This window comes from Chelonia mydas, chromosome 6, assembly GCF_015237465.2.
Source record: "Chelonia mydas isolate rCheMyd1 chromosome 6, rCheMyd1.pri.v2, whole genome shotgun sequence".
Lineage (NCBI taxonomy): Eukaryota > Metazoa > Chordata > Testudines > Cheloniidae > Chelonia > Chelonia mydas.
The window spans coordinates 35,361,573-35,381,770 of NC_051246.2; positions in this window are offsets into that span (position 1 = coordinate 35,361,573).

Here is a 20,198-nt window from a genome sequence, read left to right on the forward strand (position 1 = left end):
ACGAAGAAGAAACACATTCCTAGTAGTCTAACATAGGGGTATTCTTTTTTAAGGGGCGGGGGAGCAGAATTCACTGCAGTCTGCAACAGTGTAGTCTGCTGAATTCATGCAGAGAACAGGACAACATAAATGTAGAGAGGGGGTGATATTAGGAATCGGATAGACAGAGAAATAAGGAATGATAAGGTGGGCCAGAGAGAGAAAGAGAGAGAGAATGACACTACAGTCCAACAGTCAGGGCTCTCCCCTGGGAGACCCAGTCTCTGCTCCAAAGACTCTGTAATTATTTAAACACAGTGGAATAGATGCAACAGGAGAGACTGAGAAAGCCCTACCCTAGAAAATCCCACAGCTGGGTGGCGAAGGCACTCTTTTGCAATTTGGAAGATCCCAGTTCAAATCCCTTTCTGAATGAGGTTGGAATTTTCAGGTTCAGGCAAAATCAAATTTTATTTCAATTTTTCAGAACTGCAAGCAAACCAAAATGTCTGTCATTTGTCTATATGTAAGTGCTGATGACAACGGTGGGGTGACATGTTCACCACAAAGGAAAGTCTTGAGTATTTCAAAGGAATGGTTAGGACTCTTGAAGGCAGGCCTATCTAGGCCATAACATCATCCATTTTGTATAGCCAGTTTAACCTAGGGAATTTTTTTAAAAGAAGGTACAACTTGGCCTTATTTTGTAGGCTAAAAGGGCCCAGTCCTCAGCTGCTGTAAATCGGCATAGTTCCATTGAAATCAATTTACACCAGTTAAGCGTCTGGCCTTAACTGTTTAATTGCTGACCACCTGACAGATAATGTTGCAAGTAATATAATGACACAGAGAGTTCAAGTTACTAACTCATAAAAAGTGAGGACTTTTTTGTTTCTTGGCAATGGGCAGAAATGTCTCCAGAATTTTACTAGGCACCCAACCTGTATTTAAAATTTCATCTTTATTATTAAATGCATATGTCAGATAGGATTTTTATCCATGGTACATATGAGTAGAAGCTGTGATTTTTTTTTTTTTTTGCAGCGTCCTCTCAACCACTGGGTAGTTAGGAAAATAAAATGCCTAATTCTTTGCAGGAGCTCTGAAAATCACCCTTCTCGGAGGTGTAAACTTGGTGATTGTACTCTATAGTTAAACATTTGATTTGTGATAGTCCGGAAAAACAGAGATCTTGAAATCTCTTTGTGGCATATTAAAGTGCTCACAATTATAATAAAATCCTGCCCCAGCAGCTCCAGTCACAGACAAAATCAGTCTCAAATTTCCAATGAACAATAAAGTCCCTGCAGAGTTTCAGCTTCCCCAGATAATCAGGGTACCTCAAGCTGTGTTGACTTTAAGGATGTCCTGAATGCCCGTCATAAACCATTTGTTACTCAACACACTCACCACTCTTGGTGAAAATATGTTTCTTATTTCATTGCTGTTTAGGGCATTATATTTTTACTTCACCGAAAAAGGCAGCTATATTCTGCTCAGGCAAGACACTGCCAGATGAATGTCATTTTGTAGTACCCAACACATCAAAATAAAATAATAAGAAGAAGAAAAAAATCTACATCCTCACAATACAAACTAATCTTCAGGCTCCCCATCAAGCAAAACATATTGACAACTGACAATAGGCAATTAATAGATTAATGAGCATAGCTCTTATCTGTCTACATTATGAGTTTATCTGGTTGTAACAGGATGAACACAACATGGGCCTGTGCTCACTGCACTGGTGTCCCAATAGAAATGAGATCACTGCAGCGAGATATGAATGCAGCATTTTGATTACCAAGTATCGTTCAATGGAACAGAAAAAAAGGTACTTTATTCTATACGTTTTTAAATTATTCAAGGGCAAAGAACAGACTATAATTTACTAGGGAGAGAATTAGAGGAAAAGGTTTTACAAAAGCTGGAAAGAGTAGGTTTTGATTCAGGGTTAAGAACGCTGCCTTTGGCACACAGAGAAACTGTCAAGAAATAAGATGAAACAAACTTCCCGCCTAAACGGTGCCTAACAAAAATTACAAATTCAGTTTTTAAATCAGAAACTGGTTAAAACAAAGTTAATGGGCAGACACACAAAGCCAGAACTTCAGCTGGTGTAAATCAGCACAGCTCTATTGATTTTGATGGAGGGAAACTGATGTATTCCCGCTGAGCATCTGGGCCAAGGTGCTGTATAACTATATAGGGAGAGAAATACATGTTCAGTTTAGGATGAAGATAGGACAAACAGCATTGCAATGTTCCTTTTAAATGGTAGATATGGGGAGGGTGAACTAAGGAGTAATTGGGGTGTTAATACCACCATTATTTCAATTCTATTCTAAATCCCACCCTTTTTATTGCCAGTTAGAGTAACAAAATGTTTCTCTGCCATCATGCTTACACTACTCTTATTTCCTTCACTAGATGCAATCTCTGCCTTTCTTACACTTGGAGCCAAACCTTGTTCCCTTTTGCTCACATGAGCGATCCAGTTGTCTTCAATGGGGCTATTTGCATGAGCTAAGTGAGTCTGGCTCTCAATAGTGTTATAAAGCTTTTGAATAAATGTGTTATTTTGTGGGCTAGCAAACAATCTACAACTGCTGCGTGGACACTGTAGCTCTGCCTTACAATTACACAGGCTTTCAATTTGACTAACGAACTGAGACAAACCAAATACAGCGTGATGAGCTGTAAGTGCCGTAGATGATCATTCCATATTGTTTTGTTAATTATTTCGTTTATAGGTGATTGACTAGGCTTGATTTAAAGCCCTCTGAAGTCAACGGGAAAACTTCCATTCAATGAATTTTGGATCAGACCCTCTGTTTTTGCTTCTGTATCTCCCTAACCTGTGAGAATTTGGGGATTCAAGCTGGTTTGAATGACAGTTTTAAGTGCTTTATTTTCATGTGGAGACCATATTCTTCTTTATACCTTGACTGCACTTACAAGAATTTAAGGCAAACAGCTACTGTGCTCCACCCCAGAGGTGGCTGAAATGCTACTTCCGTGCGTGTCTGTTTCCACAACAAAAGGCATGATACAAATCCATGGAAAGATGTTATTATACAATGCATTCAAAAGGGAATTCAGCTTGTATCTCATTTTTAAGAGTTAATATTCTTTTATCTGATCAAATGGTAAACAGTGCTCGTAAATCAAGTTTCTACAGTATATATATTTGCAAACAGAACTTTATATTCAAACTTTTTTGAGATAATCCAGCAAATTTTTATTGATATCCTCTGTGGTCACGTTCTTGAAAAGCCTGGAAAACAGAACCGTCTCCCGCTTTGTTTTAAAAATGTACATCAATGTCTGGAGTTTCTAAGTGAATGGGGCCTACTAGACATGCAGTGGGGAGAGGTTAAGGGGTTAATATGGAGGGGCAGAGTGTTTTCAAAATGTTGATTTTATTACGTTCTCTTTTATTATATTCTACAGGAAACCCAATCGAAAACTTCATCACTGAGAGCGTCATGGTGCCATTTAGGCACAGCCCATTGCACGGAGCTGAATGGAACCGTGCCTGAAGGGAACACTGGAAGGCATTCTGCCTCAGGAATTACATGTTCACAGACACCTCCTGGAGCTCCCTGACGCACTGAGGGGTAGCTCTTGGGCTTCTCAAAGAGAGAAGACCAGAGCTACTGGGCACAGAGAGGCTATATACCCATTACCACTTCCTTAAATAAGATGCACCTTACTCTCTCCTGCACTGCCAGCCATCTTTAGTGGTAGATGCATGGGGACTGGGGTGGAGCCATGGTCTTGCCTCCTTCCCCCAGCTCTGTGAGGCATTGGACATCTCAGAGCAGCAAATGGTAGCAGATTCTGCTGTCCCCAAGCAGAGTCTAGCCCTGAGCGTTCATTTCCCCAGCAGTGAGTTTTCGGTTTGGTGCATTCACTCCTGATCTCCCTGGTAAAGTGTAACAAAAGCCCTTGGCATTCGTTTTCTCAGTGTTTCTGGGAATGCCCTTTTCAGTTTCTTAGATTGATCTGGGATCTCTCTTTTGCTGTTTCTGGAGAGAACTGCTGACAGCACTATTAAAAAACATCCCATGCCTGTTTTGATGGGAGATATGTCCCTGATTAGAGGGCAGGAAGCAAATTTGACTAGACCAGTTGTGACTTCCTTGTTATTTGTTACTATAAAATGCATTATACACAAATAGATTGCTAATGAACTTCCACCTTTGGGTTTCTGGAAAACAACTCACTCTAATACTTGGAAGATGCAGGAACCTTTGGTCTTAGAAAATGAAACATCAGACTCATTAGTTTGGGGGAAGTGCAGTGGTCCATTTATGAAATTTCTTAAAAACATGATTCAAAAAATCCTTCTGAGACTGTATTTTAATGTGGAGATCCCATCCCAATACCTTACTATAGAAATAGAAAGTAAAACAACGATATTCTTGATCCAGGTCAATTAGAGCAGTGGTTGTCAATGTTTCCAGACTACTGTACTTCCTTCAGGAGGCTGATTTGTCTTGCATACCCCTCACTTAAAAACGACTTGCTTACAAAATCAGACACAAAAATACAAGTGTCACAGCACAGTATTACTGAAAAATTGCTTATTTTATCATTTTTACCATATAATTATAAAATAAATCATGACCACCAGATTGAGAAACACTGATATAGTATATAGAGCAGTATAAACATTGTCTGTATGAAATTTTAGTTTGTATTGACTTCACTAGTGCATTTTATATAGCGTGTTGTAAAACTAGGTAACTCTCTAAATGAGTTGATGTATCCCCTGGAAGACCTTTGCATACCCCTGGTTGAGAACCACTGAATTAGAGGAATTGTGCATCATGATATAGACCTATTGAAGTAAATGGACTTATGCCAATTTACACTAGCCGAAGATCTGGCCCTATTTCTTTAACACTTTAGGTGGAATAATTTATTTTAATTTGTAATATTTATAATCTTGCTATAAAGAACCCAAATTTAAGTTTTAGGTACTTCTCAGCTACATCCTTTCCTCAGACCTCATCCCACACACACGCAAGTTTACTCAGTTTCTCCATCTGCAGATGGGGATAACAATACATACATCACAAGGCATACTCGTGAACCCCTTATTCACACTGGCGAGTGGATACTTATGGGAGTAATTGGCTCACAATCTGGCCCTTAATGGTTGTAAGTTACTGTAATTTCCTCATGTGAAAGGTGGTGCAGAAATGGAAAGTATTATTTATTTCAGCTTTATTCACTAGCGGCTAAATGAATTTACATTATTCATGTGAAAATATTTAAGTTTTAGATATTCTTCTCCAGATCCCCAATTATAAGTGTGTGGGAGGGGACGATTCCAGTCCAAAAACGTGTGGGTCCTTTTAAATCTCAGCTTGTATACTTTGTTACATGAGATCAGTCGTACGTGTAAAAAAAGACACATGAACATGGTCTGTTGCAACAGTGAAAATTTAAAGATCAAATACTTTTTTTATATCAGCTCCTTCATACTGATTTTGGCTCTGAGCATCTAATCAAATGCTAAGTACCTGTGCCTATGATGACGGTTGCATATGCTTCGATAATTAGTTTGGCAAGGCCTTCTACATCAAAGTTACACACATTTTTACACAATATCAGGCAAACCAGCTTGGATCTCTCACTATTCATGTCTCTGTACTAATTGTGCTCTGCATCAGTTCACAAAAAAGTTATTTAACTGAGCTTGAAATTTGTCATTATACTGAGATTTCTAAAAATACCCTTCTAGAAAAACTTCCATTTGGCTTGCCAGTAAAGAGAAGGATTTTATATAGCTTGTTTGTTTTAACTTCGAGGCCCATACAGTCCCTGCCTTGGTAACTCCTTGGTTACTGTACTGCCCCATTTCTCACAGTATTCATGATGGGTTGGATTGTCACAGCCCAGCTCAGCCACACCAGTGAGTAAATATTATCTTTTCCAAATAAACCCCTCTGATATGGGGATGCCCCTTTAAAGGAAGACCCAGGGACAGGTATGGACGGGGGAGTCTCTCCAGTGGAGCAAGAGGTGAGTGTCAGAGGTAAAAAACAGCAGCAGACGCGTAGAGTTTCCATGCAGATTATTTTGGCCTCCTGAGCTCAGTAGGGTTTCTGGACAGCTCCAGTGTGGGCAGTGGGTATAAACCACGGCCTCCTCACACGGGTTTTACTGCAGGAGAAAGCAATGCCACCACAGCAGCTTGTGGTTGGCAGTACTTATTATTGCTTAAACAGCTCTCAAGAACCACTCTAAGACACCCAAAGAAACAGGCAGGGAAGCCCTTATAAATAATTATAAAGCACCAAAACTATCAAAGAAAAAGGACACATCTATATTCAGAGCATGTGTTAGCTCCAGAAGAGATGTTACTTCATTCTGTAGAATCTTCTTTTGCATTAGAGGCATAAAGAGAAACAGGAAGCATTTGACAGGGGACATTCTCATTACAGCCGGAGCTACATAAGGAGGTAGGGGAACTGCTTTCTTTCTTTTAGTTTCTCACAAAAATAAATTTACTTTCAAATATGATCCCTATGTTTCACGCCTCAATAAACAATGTAAGTTTATAAGGGATCCCCAGCCTGTCTTTCTAGCATTATAAAGAGACCTTGCTGACCAACTGAGTGATTGCAAGAACATAACACATTCAAAGCCACCTTCACCAAACAAGGACATTCTACCCAAGAAATAGATCGCATGCATCATGGAACAGGCCACCCAAATAACCCGAGAGAACCTGCTTCAATACAAAATAAACCCCCCTCCGAACACACACCTCTAGTTGTCACCTACCATCCCACATTGAAACCCATACAGGGCATCATCAAACACCCACAACCCATACTTGATGGGGATCCACATCCTGAAAGAAATCTTTCCTGAATCCCCTCTTCTGGCCTTCAAACAACCCCCCAATCTCTCCGAGCTCATAATCAGAAGTAAGCTCCCCACAGATCAGGACACACCAGTTCAAAGCAGCACCAGATCCTGTCAGAACAACAGATGCAAAAATCTACAGACATATCTCCACTGCTACGATGATCAACACCCCCCACAACACACCTTTCAAGATCCATGAGTCCTACACATGCCTATTACAATGTGCGGTGTACCTCAGCCAGTGCATTAAATGCCCCAACAACAACTTGTGAGTGAAACCAGACAACTGGTATGCTCTTGAAAGAACTCACACAGGAAAAATGATAAAAGACAAAAACACCATAACGTCTGTGGATGAACACTTCGCACAAAGCTATCAGTATGTCTGACCTATCAGTCCTCATCCTCAAAATAAACCTGCACAACACTTTCAAAAGACAAGCCAGAGAACTTAAATTCATCACTTTGCTAGACACTAAAAATCATGGGCTGAACAGAGACACTGCATTTATGGGTTATTACCACAATCTGTAACCCACTAAAACCCTCCCCAGCTGTCTTCCTTTCCCCCCTATGACTGGAGGGTTGTTAACAGGGCACTTCATGTTGAATAGTACCTTGAAATGTGTGTTAACTACTTACACTAAACAATCTGTCCCATCTTGTATTTAGCTGTGACATTCCCAGCCCTGAAGAAGAGCTCTGTGTAAACTTGAAAGCTTGTCTCTCTCACCAACAGAATCTGGTCCAACAAAAGATATTATCTCATCCACCTTGTCTCTGCGAGAACTGGTTCACTCATGATTCATGTTATCTTCCAAACAGCTCATGAGGACGCTGTATAATTCCCAGAAAAAACATAGGCAGGGGGACTCAGGAATATATAGAATTATTGAATTCTTGAGACACACAAACCTGCTCCTGGAGAAGTCAATGGCAGAATTCTCATGGACTTCAATGGTGCAGATCCATGCCCACTGGGTGGCTATTCAACTGCAGCCCCAAATATTTCACTGAATCTTGGAAAACTACAAAGGACCAGACACTGTGGTCAATGGAGGAGATGAGAATAATGAAATAAATTTCACTGAAGATATCCTAGAGGAGAGGAGTAAATGTTGAACCCTTGGAAAAGGAGGTGGAGGAATTGAGTTTGACTGAATTGTATGGAAGCTTGAGGCTGTCTATGAAAATGGCTACTGGTGAACAATTCATTTCAAACCCAGGCCAAAGTAAAGAAAAGAAGCCTCATGCATGCACCACTTTTTGTCCCCCCAAAGTCAAGAATTGCCTAATCAATACTGGCACTAAAAAGAGACAGGTGCTCTCAGGGGTACCTGGCTTCAAATTACTTTAATAGGAGTCGCACGGCTAAAACCCAGTGCAAAGCTTTGACAGTTTACCCCTTAGTCTTTCTAAGCATCTACTGCCACCAGGTGGCAAATGCAAAGCAGCAGGAGGGACGGAGAGATTTGTTTTTGCATTGACCGGTGCCAGACTGTGTCTAGGAATTTGCACTGCTTGCAACACAAGTGTCAGTTATTGGAAAGAGAGTGAACACTTAACACTTACCATGCCCGTGTGCTCATATGAACCTATGTCTGGTGTCCAAAACACTTGGACTAATCCAATCAGCCACAATGTTCATTACCTAAAAATAAACTAGGACTTTTCAGGTAATGCTCTGATTGGTCTCTCCCACCCCCAAATTGTGCTCAACCACTTAATAGAAAAGCTCCAAGGGATTTAAAGTTTTAAATCAAATAAAGAAGCACACAAAAGGGGGAAAAAATCCAATCAGGGCAGAAAGGGATGGCTTCAGTAAGAACTGATTTTCTTTCTACTTTCACCAGCATCAAACTCTACAGGAGCAGCAGCAGGAGATGGAAGAGGATAAGAAGAGTTTCTATCTTCTGTATATCTTGATATGAGGAGAGGTAGCGTCATGCAGTTAAGAGGATACTGGTCTGGGAGGGAGGAGATTGGTTCTATTCCCAGCTCTGCCACCAACCTGCTGTGGGCCCTGAAACAAGTCACTTCACTTCCCCGTGACTCTGTTTCCCTTCTCATTCTATCTCACTTTTGTTTATTTAGAGCAGGGATTTTCTCTCACTACGCGTTTGCGCAATATGCAGCACAATGGGGCCCAATCTTGGCGGCATAGTTTAGGTGCTACTGTAACACACATTATAAATAAACGTCAACAACCGAGTTTTAAAAGGAAGCTGAAAATTACCAAAAGGAAGGAAACAAATGCAAAATAAACAAAAACTAAGAGCAGAGACCTCAGTGAAGAACCACACTGAAATAGGAAATAGTAAAAACCTGAGCAAAGCCCAGCCTGGCAAGCCCCACAAAAGTCAATGGGGCAAGCGTCCATCTATCTGCTCAGATGGAGCAACTTGTAGGACATGGTAAATGGGTAAAGATTAGACTAAAAAGTTGGATGCTGGTTACAAGAAAGAGAATGGGAAAACCCTCACTCAAAGATATGACATGTGCTTAGGGATCTGCAAAACTAGAAAATTCTTCTTGTAACATTTAACCCCCAAAATTGCAATTTTGGGGCCCCAAAATTTCACTTGTGGTGAAATGTTCCTGCAATGGCATTTTTGCCACGAAACATGCAAGCATTTGATATTTTGCATGGTTTTGATTCAAAAATTTTTCTTAGCTGGAGCAAAAAATTTGAATTGTGAAAATGCTGAGGTTTCTCTGATGACTTATTTTAAAGTGCACTGTCAGAATATTGTCCAGCTTTTTCATTAAATTTGTCCAATTTCTAGACAGACAGGAAGATGGATTCTGAGGTTTCCAAATTTTGTTGTGAAAATTTCACACAGCTCTTGTGATAACGCAGGCACCCCATAGAATTCAGGATATTGTACTGTTGAAATGACCTGTTTACTTCTGAATTATGAGAGTCATCCACTAGTGATATTCATTCTGCATATAAGTGCCCCATTACTCTACTTGTTCTTTCTTCCAGTCAAGGATTTTACAACACAACTACATATTTAGGCCAAAATTTTCAGAAGAAAAGAAACCCAAAATTAGATGCCTAAACACATATTTGGAACCTAATTTTAGGCCCCTATTATTGAAAATGTTGGCCCATGATGCCACAACTGCGGAGATTCCATTGTGATGGGAGCCTTAGAAATGTGGTAGATAGGCCCGAATCCTCAAAGTTATTTAGGTGCCATTTGATATCAGGTATTTTGAAATCAATGGGAGTTTAGGTGCCTAAACAGCTCTGAGGATCTGTGCTATAGTGTCTGTGGGTCCGATCCAAAGTCCACCAAAATTAAAGCCTCCCACTGACTTCAGCGAGCTTTGACTCAGATCTTAAGTGGGGGGATGGCCTAAGGGCTACTGACTTTTGTTGTGAGTACTAGTGTTACACTAGTTCCTGAAAAGTCACTTTCTACACAGAAATTAGACCCATACCTCACCACCTCACCCCCGAGCTGAGGTGGATTGGCACTTCAGAAATCGCAGGGCATGTGGAAGGTTAACATTCTGACACACTGAGCAGGCAGAGCAGCCTGGAGTTCAGCAACTGTCTAAATATATGCACAAGAAAGGATATGAAGTAAAGGTGGAAGAGAAAGAGAAACAGAAGGTAACGGAAAGGAAGAGAAAAGTGAAAAGAAGGAGGCGTAGCAGAGGGAAAGAAAAAGGGGCATGGAGGGGATGAGAAGCAGAGAAAGAAAATAAAAGGAATTGAAGGAAAGGGACAGAATTAAAAAGAGAGAGGACAGAAGGGGAATAAGAAAATGAGCAAAGAAAAATTAAAGGGAAGAGGTGAACTATAGGATGATAAAAGGAAGTGGTGATGCATAAAGCAAGAGAGAAAAAAGGAGGGGTAAAGGGTATGAAGAACAGAAAATGAGTAGACATGGGAGAGAAAACAGAAGGCAGAGGAAAAGGAAGGTAAAGAGAAGGAACTGAGCTGAGGAAGGACTGAAATGAAAACAATGCTAGGGGGTCTGCTGTGGTAGGTCACTAAGGGGTTCACAAACACATGCACTTCAGCTTCTGTTTTTGATTCTGTGCCATTGGTAGGCCTCAAACTGCAGCTGCAAAATGTTTGTCTGGCAGTTCTGGTAGGTTTGATTCAATAACTCCTATAAGACAGCAGGCAGGATACCAGTGCTGCTTTATTGCCTTTTTCTCTGCCTATACTAGCAATCCTCCAGTCAGACAGTATTATGAAGTGTCATCACTGGGGGTCTGTATCTCAAAATAATCAAGTCTCATCTCCCCAGACCACTGCGATAAACTAGTAAGGCTATTAGTCTGTAACTATGTTCATTTTGAAAAATGATAAATATTAGGGGGCTGATTGGCAAAGGGCCAGGAGCAGAGTCTAGATGCTCAGATGCCACCGTGATGGGGTTTAAGAACATATATGAGAGAGAGAGAGAAACACCACAAAGACCCCAGTTAAAATCCAGTTTGGATTGATAATGACCCCTGTCAGCTCCGCCTGAGGACTACTTGGTGCCTTTGTGAAGTCTCCTTCCAACTGCTATTGGACAGAGCATTCACATCACAAAAAGCTCCCCTGTAACCGTTAACTGGGAAACATAAAATAGGTTGCTCAGTCAGATTTCAGTTGGATAACTTTACATGCAGCTTTCTTAAGCCTTTGGATCTGAGCTCTTCAAAAATAAATGTGCATTACTATGATTATAAATCAAAAAGTATCTAACATTTGACCTAATTAGCCTGAGACTCATATTAAGAGACCAAGGACTGATTTAGATTAAACTACCCTTCTTACCCTTCAGGTCAGGATGGACATGCCTTAGCAGGGGAGCATGGGGAAGCTTCCCCACCCTTGACTGTGATAATTAGAGATCTTGCAATTACCCAATGCTGTCAAATCATCATCTTGCACAAATACTAAATCCAAGTTAAAATTGTCACACACACTGAAACAAGAAAATCATGATCAAGAAAATTGCCCATAAGACATTTTACTAGCATTTGCTTAAAAAACCCTCTTGTAGGTTCTTCTGGTTAAACACCCTACTAGAAACAGTACGCTAGTATGTCTGGTGTGGGCCAGGTTATTAAGTGAGCGGCTGCTCAGCAAGAGAGTTTATCTGCTCAAACTTTATCTCCCTTGGATGTCTTACAGAATCTATTTCAAAATCATTGTAGCTTTACTCTGCAGTGTATTCCATATATTTTCAATTCTTTGAATCATATTCTTAGGCCTCCAACTTATTTTTAATAGATTAATTTGCAATTGCTCCATTAACATTTGAACTGTTCATGACCATTTGCAACTCATCTCATTTCACTCGTCAAGCCCCTACACAATAATGAAAGTTCTATCAGGTCACCTCTATTTGTCTTCTTTCCATGCCTTCCCTCTTGACAAGCCTTCTTAAACCTTGAGTCACCTGGGTTTTCATTGGATGCACCCTCTTCAGGACAAAAATAAAATTCCTCTTGAAAGGTGACTGCAAATTAATTCATACTCCATCAGTTCTACAGAAAAGTTGATCACAGTCATGTGATTTCAATTCTCTGACTCCTTTAAAGTAACCTAATATCCTGTTTTCTTTTTTTTAGAGCAGCCACACACACTGAGCTGCTGCGATTTTTCTGTAATACCTCCAGGTTTCTTTCTTGTTTGGTACATTGCATAATATCAACACTGTTGTGGCTTAGTGGCTCCAGACATATTGGTCTAGTCAACTAAATCCAAATCTCTCAGTTCAGTGATAGTGGTTCTTTATGGTTTGCTTAACCTTTGGATTTGGTATAAGTAATGAACAAAGTTTGATATTTTAATTGTGATAGTCATTCAAATAATGTTGATGGGCCAGATCCTCAGCTGGTGTAAATTGGCATAGCTGCATTGACTTCACTGATCTGACCACATGTATCATAAAAAATAAATGCTCTAAAATCAGCCTTGAGGGCCACCTGCTAGTGAGCAGATTTCAGTTGATGTTTATACCCACTGGTTGTTTCATGTGTTGGGATCAAATTTGCTCCCCATTTAAATGCTGAGGTCTACTTTGTCCAGCCCCATCTATCATGGCCAGGCAAGCTCCCTGGCTGGAGAATTGGTGCAGTTCCATTGTGCAAGGCAGGGCTGGGCAGAACGTTGGGACATGGGCAGTCCAGGGGCTCATTTGCACCGCAAGGTGGCCCTATTCTCAAGTAAAAGCACTCTTTTTAAAATGGGAATTTTCCTCAAAGACCAGTTTTCAAATGGAAACGTAGAGATATACCAATGTTTCTATCCTCTGGTGCAAAACTGACTGTTCCATAAAAATGTTATGGGAAACATTCATTTCTGGGCCTCAAAATAGCACTGAACAAAACAACAGCAATTTCTCATACACCAAGATTCTGCAGAGACTGCAAACAGGGGAAACAATTAGTGCTGTATGGGGTGTGTATGGGGAGGAGGTGCTATTTCCACTCCCTCTAAGAATGGAAGTGAGACCAGAAACTCATTTCAAATAAGCACCGAGCAGCCACTAGATAGTAACACCTTTCAGTCTCTTGAAACCTGAGATTGATTTGAACTGGTCTACCACTTCAATGAAGAAAAGCTGTCATTCCATTACTAATCTCTTGAGCCATTCAGTCCCACTTGAACCAATTTGTTTTTTTACTCAACAAGCTATTTTACATATTTCACTCATTACCTTAGCTCATAATCTTTATGGAGGAAACTTATCGGATGATTTGTGAAAATCTAAGTACAACTCTGCCCCCCCGCATTGTATTTCAGTTGTGTCGTGCATTATTAGGAATATGACTGAAGAACTCCAGAACTGTCAAGCAAGACCATCCCAAGCACATTCTGTCATGAACCTACGTTGCTTTCCTTTTAAAAGAATAATGACTTTCATGTTACCAATGGCCAAATAAGAAAAAAATGTTTCTAGTAATTTATGCATGCATGATATTACTATAATCACTCTACAATTAGCTGTTTTATGGCCTTTTTGTGAATAAACATAATTTTGTTTGCTACTATGCTGTTCTCAAGGGAAATAATATTTATTATATGTATATAAAATGTACGTCTTTAAAGTGCATTCTGAGAACAGCCCTTCAAGACAGAGAAGTATCATTATCCCCAGTTTATATTTGGGAGACAGAGGCACCAAGGAGTTAAGGATCATATTTTCTAAAGTGGCCTTTTAATTTTGGGTGCCTCCGTTTTTGGGCATCGAACCTGAGACACCTAGAGCCTCATCTCAGAGAAGCCTAGGTGCCTAAAATCACAACGGAAGTCAGCAGGAGCTGTGAGTACTAAGCAGTGCATGCCTGAAAAATCAGGCCCTAGGCATCTAGTGCTGGGCGCACAAAAGTTCAGGCACCCCAAATTAGAGCTTCCCTCTATTGGGCCCCACATGACTAGCCCCAGGCCTCACAGCAAGTCAGGGGCAGAACTAAGATTAGTACTCAGGAGTTTCTGGCTCTCAGACCTGGATTTAGCCAATTAGGTCACACTGGAAGTACTCTGTCAGTTAAGAGAGGTAAGAAGTATTCTAATACGAATCTCCTTATTTTTCTTACCATCCTTCTGAAGTCACATGGATTACTTTTCCTACCTCCACTCTGCACATTTTTCATAACAGCTACTCCGGCTGTTAAGAACATAAGAATGGCCATACTGGGTTCAATCAACGGTCCGTTTAGCCCAGTATCCTCTATCCGACTGTGGCCAGTACCAGATGTTTCTGTGAGAATGAGCTGAACAGGGCAATTTATCAAGTGATCCATCCCCTGTCATCCAGTCCCAGCTTCTGCCAGTCAGAGGTTTAGGGACACAAACACTTATTCCTTGGTCTATCACCCCCAGAAATAAAATCCAGGTCTTAGAAAAATGTGTAACCTCCTGATTTCAGCCATTCATGCCCCTGATAAGTTATATTGCCAGAATGACACTACTCCGATACCATTCCTATGACAGCTATTAGAGTTTGCACACTTTATGAAAAGGGATGCCGCTATAATGACACAATCAATTCTTTGAAAACATTGTCATTATTTATCAAGTGATTAAAGTATAGTAACTTACTCTGGTTTTACTAACCTATTTTCCATTGGATCTTAAATGATTTTACTGCCTCAAGTATGGCACTCCGATTCCTTATAATTCAGATTTTATTACATTATCATATTTTTTAGATTTATTTCTAGGTTTTGCATAAGATTCAAATTGTTATCCAGTTTATAAAATAAGATATATTTATCTTGGTCAAAAATCACATTAAGATAATTATCTTGCCCTTTTGGCAGATACTTTTGTTTATAATATATTGAAAATACTTATTTTGTAGCCACTCATTCTTGTTAAGGTGGCTATATTTTTGCAATCCAAGGAACATTTTTTTCCCCTCTCTCCCCTTGTCAACAGCTGGGTCCCCACCCATTTTCCCCTTCCCAGGGGGGAAAAAACCACGTGTCCGCTACTGGCTGACTAGCAAATATCCAGTGAAACACCTGTGAGCCAGACACATACATGAATAGCATATATGCCACTGCTGATTAATCTGTGGTTCATGATACATTTTACTTAGGAGCAGTTCAGGAGGAGATTCATTAAGGCAATTCCACATCATGATAAAGGTAACATTTGTCAGACTTGAGTGTCATTTTAATGTGTGCGCTAAAGGATGCTGTCACAAGCTTTCTACCAGTACTGTTGTACCATCCTTTGCACACAGCTCAAATCCAGTTCCTGTATGGTAACTAGGATGCTGAAAGTATATTATGGGCAGAAGGCTATTAGTTCCTGATACAGACATAGATTACAGAAAATAATATTTTCTCAGGAAAAGAACTTAGATCACTATTATTGTCTTCGTCCATCTCTACTTTCTCAGCAAACCTTGGTATACTTGACACTGCTGTGCTATTACCATTTTTCCTCATAGAGCTGTATTTTCCTCTTCATGTTGTAAGCAGTGGCATGCTTCAGACAATCCTGTTTCCAGCCCACGCTACTAATTCTGAAGTGATTTATTCAGGTTCCAAGTAAAAGTACCATCAGAGCTTTCAAAATAAAGATGTGCTGTGGCACCAGCAACATGGGCTACCACAAGCAAATCACACCTGCCCGCTGTTCTTGGCACTGGCCTCCACAGAGAACTGGATCAAATTCAAGATCTCGGGCTTCACGCCACAGCTCTCAGTGGCTCGGGCCCAGCATATTTAAAAGACCACTTACATCTCCAGGATGAAGACTGGGGTCAACCGCTCTGCTCTTCGGGCACAATGGAACTGTCCATAATAATAGTAGAGCTTATCTGTGCAGGTGGCAGCTTTCTTAGGGACCAGTCTGAACAAACTCCCACAGGTACTAAGGATCACCACAAACCTGGCCACATGTGGAGGGTAGAAAGGAGATATCCCCACTTCCACTAAAACCAAAACAGAGGGGACAGTTATGATTATTATTTACTATTTGTACTGCAGTGGTGCCTAGAGCCCTACGCTGGCTTCAAGACCCCATTGTATTAGCACTTTACATACACAGAACAATAAGACTGCCTCTGCCTTTACAATCTAACCATAAGATCAGAGACAACAGGTGGCTACAACAAAGAGATGGCAGGAACACAAGGTAACCATGAAGGTAACAAATTCTGTGCTGGTGGAAATGGGTGCTGCTCCATTGTTTTCAATGCAGTCACACGGTAACGATAGAACACACCACCATCTATTTAAAGCATATTCCAAAAAGAGTACAACAAAATAAGCTTGGCAACAAAGTGGCAACAAAATAAGCTTGCTTTGTGTATTCCCATATTATGAACACTCACACTCTCTCTTCTAATGCCAATGCAGCCCATGTTGAGAAAGTTGCTGATCATAAACATGGACTGTAACATGCTACATCCAGGCCTTAAACTTCCTCCTCCTTGCCTCTGCAACACAACACCACAAGCATCTCAAAGATGTTAAATATGTGACAATCAGTTCGTGTTTTTCAGGTTGTCAAAATCCTGACAGACAACGATGTAGGGAAATCACCTGTCAAAACACACTGAGGAAAAGTTATGCTGTCACTGAAACACCATTTATTTTAAAAAGAAAAGGAGTACTTGTGGCACCTTAGAGACTAACCAGTTTATTTGAGCATGAGCTTTCGTGAGCTACAGCTCACTTCATCGGATGCATCCGATGAAGTGAGCTGTAGCTCACGAAAGCTCATGCTCAAATAAACTGGTTAGTCTCTAAGGTGCCACAAGTACTCCTTTTCTTTTTACGAATACAGACTAACACGGCTGTTACTCTGAAACCTACCATTTATTTTAATATATGAATTTAAAAAAAAAACCCTGAAAGTACAGTATATCAGTATGTAAGGAAACCCAATGCTCCTGGCCAATGCTATTGCTCTGTGCACCTTCATTTTCATTCCTTAGTCTGCAGGGAAATAAATATTTCTCACAAGCCATATGTATTAATTGGAGTGCACTCCTGTAACAACACAAGTTATTTGATAACAAACCTCAGTGGTGTTACTACAGTACTGCAGGATGGTTACTTTGCAGTGGCCATTATTTAAAATGGAGTTACTCTGCAGTTACCACAAAATAGAACATAGCATTATGCAGTAACCCGTGTCATCTCTATCGCTATACCTTTTGCTAGGACAAATACCAACCCAATCTAAAAACAAATCTCAGAGTGCTATAATAATACTGGAATGACATGCCTCTTAAGCTGTTTACAGCTGACAGACTAAGTGAAATGGTTTGACAAGGAAGAACACAGTATATGTTGACAGCCTTGCTTAGTTCATATTTGAAAGGCAAAATTAAAGTCATACTTTTACAAGGTGCAGAATTCCTCTCCCTTGAAGGACATTCTGTTAAGCAAAGCACAGTATTAAGACGATGTCACTCTCCTCCTCGTCTCCTGTTTTTATGAGAAGGCCACTAAGTGGTACACCTAAAAAAAACCCCAAACAAAATCTGACTCCAAATCTCAGTAATTGCCTGTGAAAACATATCATTTAGGAGAGTCTGAGGAAAGAGCAAGAGTGAGAGGAGCCCTAAGTGTTCACCCTCCATAATTTCAGGGAGCACTGGAACATATGGGCAGATTTGGCTTTTCTTGCAGCGGGCAGCACCATTAAGAAAGAGCAAACCTCAAACAAAGGATGAGTACAAATCCTCTAGATCCATGGGAACACCTTTCACTTGATTGCAGGATGTGGGAGAAAAATCTAAAACTCCTGAGAATAAAAAGATAATGTGCTTTGGCAGAGGAGAGGAGAGTGGTGGACAAACGGTCATATGAAAAAATAAACCCATTCTAGGGCACTTACAAAATACTACTAAGGGGAATGGGGTAGCTCAAAAAGTGTTAGTGATATAACAGTGGAGGCTTTCACCTTGAGCCTGTAATCCCAAATGCAACTGAAAGATGTTACCACCTGATTATTGTTTGGTGGCCAGGGTGAAATGAGCTTGGGGGGTCTCGGTCCAGTTTCTGCTGGACAGCTCTTTGCATTGCAAAAATCCTTGCTGTTATTTGTCACCATTGTTAGAAGATGTAGTAGTGATCATGGAGACTGAACTGCTCTTTACCTTCTACAGTGATGGCCAAGGCACGGTGGCAGGGCAGTTCAGGGGAAGGCTGAATGGGTTGCTATACTTTTTCTGTGGATAAACACCGGAATTCACTCTTTAGGGCTGTCAAGCAATCTCATCCTTTTCACAAGTACTGAAATTCACCTAAAAATATGAGCCCAGAGTTTCCTATTCACATTTTTTCATTGTGAAGAATTATCAAGAGCACATTGGGAGTGACCCTATACAGAAAAGTATAGGACCTGATTCTAATTTCATTTACACTGGTCTAACACTGGTGTAACTCCACGGAACCCAGATGACCCTGATGTAAGACTAGAATGACATCCACAGTGTTCAGAAGGACCTCGGTTGTGGTAGTGCCAGCTCTACAATTAAACAGGGGGGAGCTGGTTCAAGTGATTACTTTATTATAGGCATGAAAGCTTAAAATGCAACATTTCCCAGTTGCTTTAATTGGCTCCATGTCAATAGCTTGCTGGCAGCTCTCTCATGGGAATTGTGCAAAACTTTGGGTGATAGCTGCAGTTCACGAATCAGAACAATGCTGAGTGGAAGCATTTTTTCTAACTAATGGAAGTTTTGCCTACATATTTCTTCCCACACATGAAGGTCATAAAATGTTTGTGTGCCAAATGTTAGAATTGATGCCATCCTAATGAACTCTGAAAACATTTTCCTGTCAAAGTGAATAGAACAAGTTGACATCACTGATCCCAGCATCGACCAAAGAGAAAAAACAAACAAACCATCAGTTCAAAAATCAAAGGGTTTTTTTGTGCTCTTAAGTTCAAGGATGTGAGTCCAGCAGTGCAATGACAGAGGGAGGCTTGGTGCAGATGACAAAAGGGTTACACTCATTTGAAATGAAATGGGCCCGAAGGAAAAGGGATTGCCTGAGTGCTGAGGTTAGAACACTATGGGGCTCTGCCAACTCCTACTGGTAGCCACAGGTGAGAACTCTTGTGTCTAAAATGTGCTGGGTGTTGTCCATATCATAATGTACTACAGGCGAGGATCTTAGCAGAGGACAAAACCTGTTAATAAATTTTGTCAGAAGTGACAAACTAATGCAGTTGTTGGTACTGAACCAGTGGTTCTCAAAGTTTTCCATACTGTGACTACCATGACACACCCATTTCCATCTAGATAGACACCCCCTTCCAATTTAGCAATATGGAAAGGACAAGGCAGTCATGAGACTCAGGATGAACGCCCTTGATGTGAATATTAGGGGAAAACAAGAAGAAAATAAGCCCTTTGGTTAAGGTACTGGACAGGGACTCAGGAGAGCTGGACTAATTTCCTGGCTCTGCCACAGACTTCCTGTGTGACCCTGGGCAAGTCACCTCATCTCTCTACATCTCAATTCCCCATGTGGAAAATGGGAATAATAATACTTCCTTTCTTCTATCTTTTGTCTGTCTTGGCAGTTTTGAATGCAAGGGATGGGCAGTTCTGTTACCATAAGTTTGTACAACAGTTAGCACAATGGGGCCATCATCTGGATTGAGGCCTCTACATGCTTCTGTAATGCTAATACAAATAAAAAGCACTATTTATATAATAACTGGGAAGTGACAAAGGTCCAGGTTTCAAAGGTATTTAGGTGCCTTAAGCTGCAGAGAAGTGCCTAGGGATATTTTCAAAAGTGCTTAAGAAATTTAAGAGCTTAATTCCCATGGAGCTCCCAGCAAGCGTTTCTTCATTGTGTGGCTGCAAACATTCTGCTGATGACAA